Source organism: Myripristis murdjan, chromosome 17 (assembly GCF_902150065.1).
Source record: "Myripristis murdjan chromosome 17, fMyrMur1.1, whole genome shotgun sequence".
NCBI classification, from domain to species: domain Eukaryota; kingdom Metazoa; phylum Chordata; class Actinopteri; order Holocentriformes; family Holocentridae; genus Myripristis; species Myripristis murdjan.
The window spans coordinates 10,514,536-10,520,731 of NC_043996.1; positions in this window are offsets into that span (position 1 = coordinate 10,514,536).

Consider the following 6,196-nt stretch of genomic DNA (forward strand, 5'->3'; position numbering starts at 1 on the left):
AGGCACAGCTATCAGTGTATTTTAGCTGAGGGTAAAAACAGTGGCTGGATCTCAGCTGGTTTCAGGGTCTTGTAACCCTTTATCTAACGCATACTGCAGGTTGTGTAACCCACATTTCACCATCAAGATTCAAGATACACTCAGCCAACCTTAAACCAGTCTGCACTTGAGCATCTCGCTCCCTGGCCGAGTCCCTCACCCAACTGTCCCAAAATGGAAAGCTTGCTGCAGCACAGGAGCACACCAAACAAACTGAGCTGAACGAACGCAGGGAAAGAGGCTGAGGTCACCCCTCTTCCTCTTTTTATGCCCTCTCCTTCTCAACTGGGTCCTAGTGCCAGTTCAGTAAGGTTTCCCAATACATGTACATATATACAAATAGAATAAACAGTGAACAAAATTGTGCATGAATAACTGAATGAAAGGGAAAAAATGGAGGAGTGGATAAGTGCATGGACATTAAATATACAGTTACTGCCAACAGAATTAATGAGTGAATTCATTTGGAGGTCAACAAAATTAGAAATGAGTCCAAACGCAATACAGGACAACTAAAGCCAAATATACAGAGCATAAAGCTCGGAGGAGTGGAAAAAGATGAATTCAAAGGGCTGTCACCAACTTTATAGTTTGAAATTTATAGCTTTTGAAGGAACACCCATGTTTACTAATTAATTTCTTTGTGTGAGCAGGAAATACTTACCTTGCCCTCATATGAGGAAAATAATTTTGCACTTATCCTGTCTAAAGGGAAATATTTGAAGGTGACATACTTGCAATATCTCATGGAAATCTGTATTTGTAAATACTTAGAAACTGCTAACCCAAGTAAAAACAGAATGAAAGCAATAACATAAACAATAAATATATAAATAAACAATTCCCTCAGCTGCAGCTAAGAACCATGTTACAGCAGAACACATCTCAAGTATACATGGTTCCATCAATCAAATCATAGCTAAATAAAACACTTATTGGTTAAGTATTAAGTACCTCAGTGCAATACTAGTATATTTGTCAATCCATGGTCTTAGAAAAATGCAATATGGTACCATTATAGAGACTGAACAGGTTCTGTGTGAAACTACAGATTTGAACATGCTGTCTTTTTGAGACTGTAGTGAGCTCAGGAGCTAAGGAATCGACTGATGACAAGTATTTTATGTTAATGGCTAAATGCTAAATTTAGGTGAGGTGAAAATGACACAGCCATTTTCAAATGGGTCCCTTGACCTCTGACCTCAAGATACCTGAATGAAATTGGAAATTGGAATCGGAATGATAATCGTCTGAATAAATGGAAAGGAGGCACTTTTTTTTTTTTTTTAACCACCCCTATTAATTATGGATTAGCTTCATTCCTAATTCTCTACCTTGTGTTTCTTAATGCCCTTGCTTTTTTAAATTTATTTTTATTATTTTTTAATTTTTATTTATTTTTTTATTATTTATTATTAATTTCCTCTGTTTTTTTCTTGTTTGTTATTTTACCTCCCTGTGCCTCTGTATAATTCACTCATGCTCCCTTTGTTATTCAAATTGAAAATGAAAATAAAATTTTGATCAAAAAAAAAAAAAAAAAGATACCTGAATGAAAATGATATTATGGGCACCCACGGGTCTCCCCTTTGCAGACAAACCCACCTCATGCTAATCCCATGCAGTTTGCGGCTCAAACCATGCAGTAGTTTGCATGCAGTGCAAATGTGTTATTTTTGTCATGATGTATTTCTGCATGCTGGGGCCTAACGGTATTGAATTTGTATAAATTGGTTTTGACTGGAAAGCCGAGACTCTTGTCAATTTAATTTTATTCATGTGTGATGATGTTAGCCTCCATTGTAGCCATTTCATTGCAATGAGACCATTTTTTGTAACTTGACGTCACCGTATAAAATGACCTGTAGTGACCTTGGGATAATCACAGCCTCATGAAACTTCACAACCACTAACTAGAGACTGAGGCCATTCAGAGGATGTATGACTTTCTAGGCATATTGACAAAAAAAGTGGAAATCTCCAAATGTCAAACGTTTTTGATACCAAATCACAGCATGGATTTTTATATGGTGTTCCTCAAGGTCTTGGTGTCCTAATGGGGTATTTCAAGGACATTAAGACGTAACAAAGCCAGCAATGCTTAGATAAATCAAACTCTGTATGTCTCCACATTTTAGTATGCATTTATGATTGATTCAAAGATTCATTTGGACTATACGCAAAGATAGGGAAGACAAAATTATGAGTATGATTTTATACCCGTTTGTCTGTGGTGTGATACAGAGAGAGGGGAGGTAGGGAAAATTGGTTCTCCTTTCCTGAAAGATTCAAAGGTAACTCATGATTATAACATAATGGCTTCATATGAATGCCACAGTTGTTTATAAATGAATAAACCCGGTTCAGAAAACCAACATGTTTGTTACTTCATGTGTGTGGATTCAGTAGTTCGTCTGGGGGATTAGGAGAAGGCCAGTTCCTTCTAATCTGACCAACTGTGTGCTCTTGTCTGCAGAGAAAACATTAAATTCAAAACCTTTAATTAAAGGAAAGCTCCTGAGTAATCCAAACTTGCGTCCCTGTCTCTGCTACAGGTGATGAGAAATGGCATTCGGGGTGTCAAAGTCTTGCGTACATCAGGCAGAGGAATACATTCATCTTTGATGTTAAGCAGCTCTTTACGAGGCAAGAGCGCAGAAGCAGGGGACGTGTAATACTGAATATTGCCGAACTGAAGATGACTGAATAGTCGCTTGCAATAAAGAATGAGTCATCAGTCATACCAGCACGGTGGAAAGCTTTCGAAGGGATGGAAGCGAGGTGCACTTTGGCTGCGATGATGGAACTGCTCAAATAAATAAATAGTGCACTGTACTGTAATGTTAACCTCTGGCAGCCCTTTCATGGTCATTGTATATACACAATATGATGTGATCTATCACTTCATTTTCCATTGAATCTGTTTCCATTTGTTCTTTGCTGAGGTGGAATATTTTCAGTGACTGAAAATATGCTTGAGAATGTGAATTTTATTTACTTCTGTGTGCTAGTGTCTGACATTCCTTTAATACTGAGTTCCATAACACCAGCATCTTTGGGAGCAGGGTAGAAAATGAAAAGACTCAGGAAAAACAAAAAGCAAAAAACAAAAACAAAAGAAAAACAAAAGCAAAAAACACCCTAAAGTTTAATTTGCCCCAGAATGTGGATTCCTTGGTGGTAAGAAAAAAACAAACAAACAAACAAACAAAAAAAAAACAACACAACAACAGAAAATGGAAAAACTAAGAGAATACCTGTACACCAACTCATATTAATATACTCATATTCTAAATTCATTTCATGAATGCTGAAAATATCACCTGGGTTCTGTTTATGTGTCTAAAAAAATCTGCCTGTGGAGAAAATAAATTCCCTGACTTAGACACTATAGTACTGAAATATGCCGCAAAATTATTATGGGTAAATCAACAAGAGCCTGTTTCCATTTTAGCTATGGGTGTGCAAAGAATCATCAGCTCCACACAGAAACTCACCACAAGTGGTTTTATTTTGCAGTCAAATGTACACACGATAACTTGGACCTGGTTCTGGACACTGCCACGCATGTTCCACATGACGAACTGTACACCATGTCACAGCTAAAACACACCTCGAATGATGGATTCATAGATTTTTTTTTTCACATTTAGGGTTAATAATCCTCATGAAAGTTTGTCATACACAAACATGCGCACGGAATACATTCACCAGCTTTTTCAAACGCTCTCACGCGCACAGAAAATGCCCACATACACTCTCATAGACAGATTCGCTATGGTTCACTTTCACACATTGAAAACAGGTAGACAAACATAAATGTACAAAAAACACAGTCACAAATGTCACAGGTCTTCATCAAGGGGTCCACCTGTGTGCCAAAAATATACATATACAGTATATACATATGATCAAGAAGAGACATCATTTGTACACCATGGCAACTGAGAGCAGGCAACATTTAAGAGCAGCTGAGCAACAAAGATACATTCAGAATTCAATGGCAATCAATAGAACTCACACACCACACACACACACACTCTCACACGTAAACACACACACACACACACCGAGCACACCTCAACACTGCAGATTACAGGCTAAACAGGCACATCTGCCAAATAAAAGGCATCTGAAGACAGACAGAGATATGCCACACAGAGAACACTCACATTTAAGTAAATCGAGTTTTTTTTTTTTCAACACTAAAGATTAATGTGTGTTTTTGCAACACTGAATCAACCGCCTGACAAAACGTGTAGGATGTATTTTTTCCTTGGTCGGGTACAATAGACAAGAAAATGGCAAAGTGACGCTTAGGATTTGGAATGCACTTCACTCCAAAGTTAGAAAACCTGTAAACCTGCAAGCCGGTTTGCTGTTGGTGTGAGTAGTAAAAAAACAACAACAACAACAAAAAGAAGAAGAAATATGTGATCAGTGTCAAACATGCATGTGGCATATAAGTGCCTCAATTCTCCATCACCATCCACGTTCCAAAAAAAGGAGAAACTAAATCCAAAGCACAAGGCTCACGATGCAAATCTACGTCAAAAACAACCCCACCCCTCCATCCCCCGAGCCACTTAACTTTTCCTGTCCAACCTACAAAAACTATAAGAAACTGAAAAAACACTTGACTGCCACCTCATGGCGGACACATGACATAGCACAAGGAAGGAGCTCCTATTCTTTTGACAGACAGTAACAGCTTTGAGACATGGTCGTTTCCATCTGAGCCGACGGACTCAGAGTGACGGCTGGTGATAGAACACGTTAGAAAGCAGCAGATTGTTTTCAAGACAGCCCTCGGACACACGTTGTGCGTTATCTATCGCGACTGGCACGCCATCTGAAACCTCACTTATCTCCGGCACCTCCCCGTCCCTTGATACCTTCTCCTCTGACGCGTGACATTTCCAGCACAAGAGTGTTTAGTCCCAGTTTAGACACGCAGAGATTCTGAGAGCAACACTTCCCTTTGAGTGGCGCGTTTCTCTCACCTCCACATGTCTAACTTGCATCTTATCTCATCCTGACAGTGCTATTTTAATGGTCGTATCTCACATCAAGAGGGTAATAATACCCGTTGCAACTCTTTTTTTGTTATTTTTTGTATGTGTTTTTTTGTTTTTCTTCTGAAACAGAAATAAGCGACATTGTGCCACACATTGCGTGCCGTCACCTTCAATAATGGCACTTACACTTCATCACTGCAAGCGGTCAACATCAACCTGTCACCTATCTTACATGCAGGCTTCAACTGAGCCATTTCATTTGATATGAATAAATATATTCTCTATCTGCTCAACAACATCAGCACTTCAAAAAGCTAGAACGCATTCTTGTTCCACTCAGTAATGGGAGTACAAAAAAATTATAGTGGATAAATCCTCCTGTTCGCATCATTTGTTCATGTCTCTCCATCGTCTTGATTGATTTATCCACCTGAGCGGTTGTTGTTGTTTGCTTTTTTTCTTGATACAGAAAGTGCACAGACACAAGAAAGAAAGGAAAGAAAATTGGGCAACACTCCACGATTGTCAAGAGCGATCACATTAAAACATTTGCAACACACGTTTCTGTTTTGATGTTGTTCATGGGTTGGAGGTTCACGCTTAATTGTCCCTGTTCCAAGTCCAATGGGATTTGCAGGTTACCTTGAAGAGGTGATCATTACACAAAGAGGCAGGATAAAAACAGCAATTATGTGTTTTTACTTCATGCACATCGAGCACATTGTTACTCAAATAAGCCGGCAGGGATCTATTTTTTTTTTCCACATTGTGTATAAGCTGCAAATCCCTAATGAGAAAGAAAATGAAACCAAATCAGCAAAAAGCATCTTAAAGGCATCTGTAGCTTCACAATGACACAGAGCTGTACATTCTTTGCAGAAAAAAGTCCTCACGCTACTCTCTCATGTTCGTCCATTTGTCAGAAATCGATGTGGTGGCTGTTTGTGACTGAGTAGGCACTTTGGAATGTGAGTTGAAGAGATGTTTAGGTCTAAACCTTACAGAAGAGGAGAGGAAGAGGAAGAGGAAGAGGAAGAGTGGTGCATCAGGGTTGGATGAACGGGACACAGGAAACAAGGATGGGACAAAGACTACAGAGCGCTATGACTCTCAGAGGGCAAAAAGCATGGTTTGGTGGG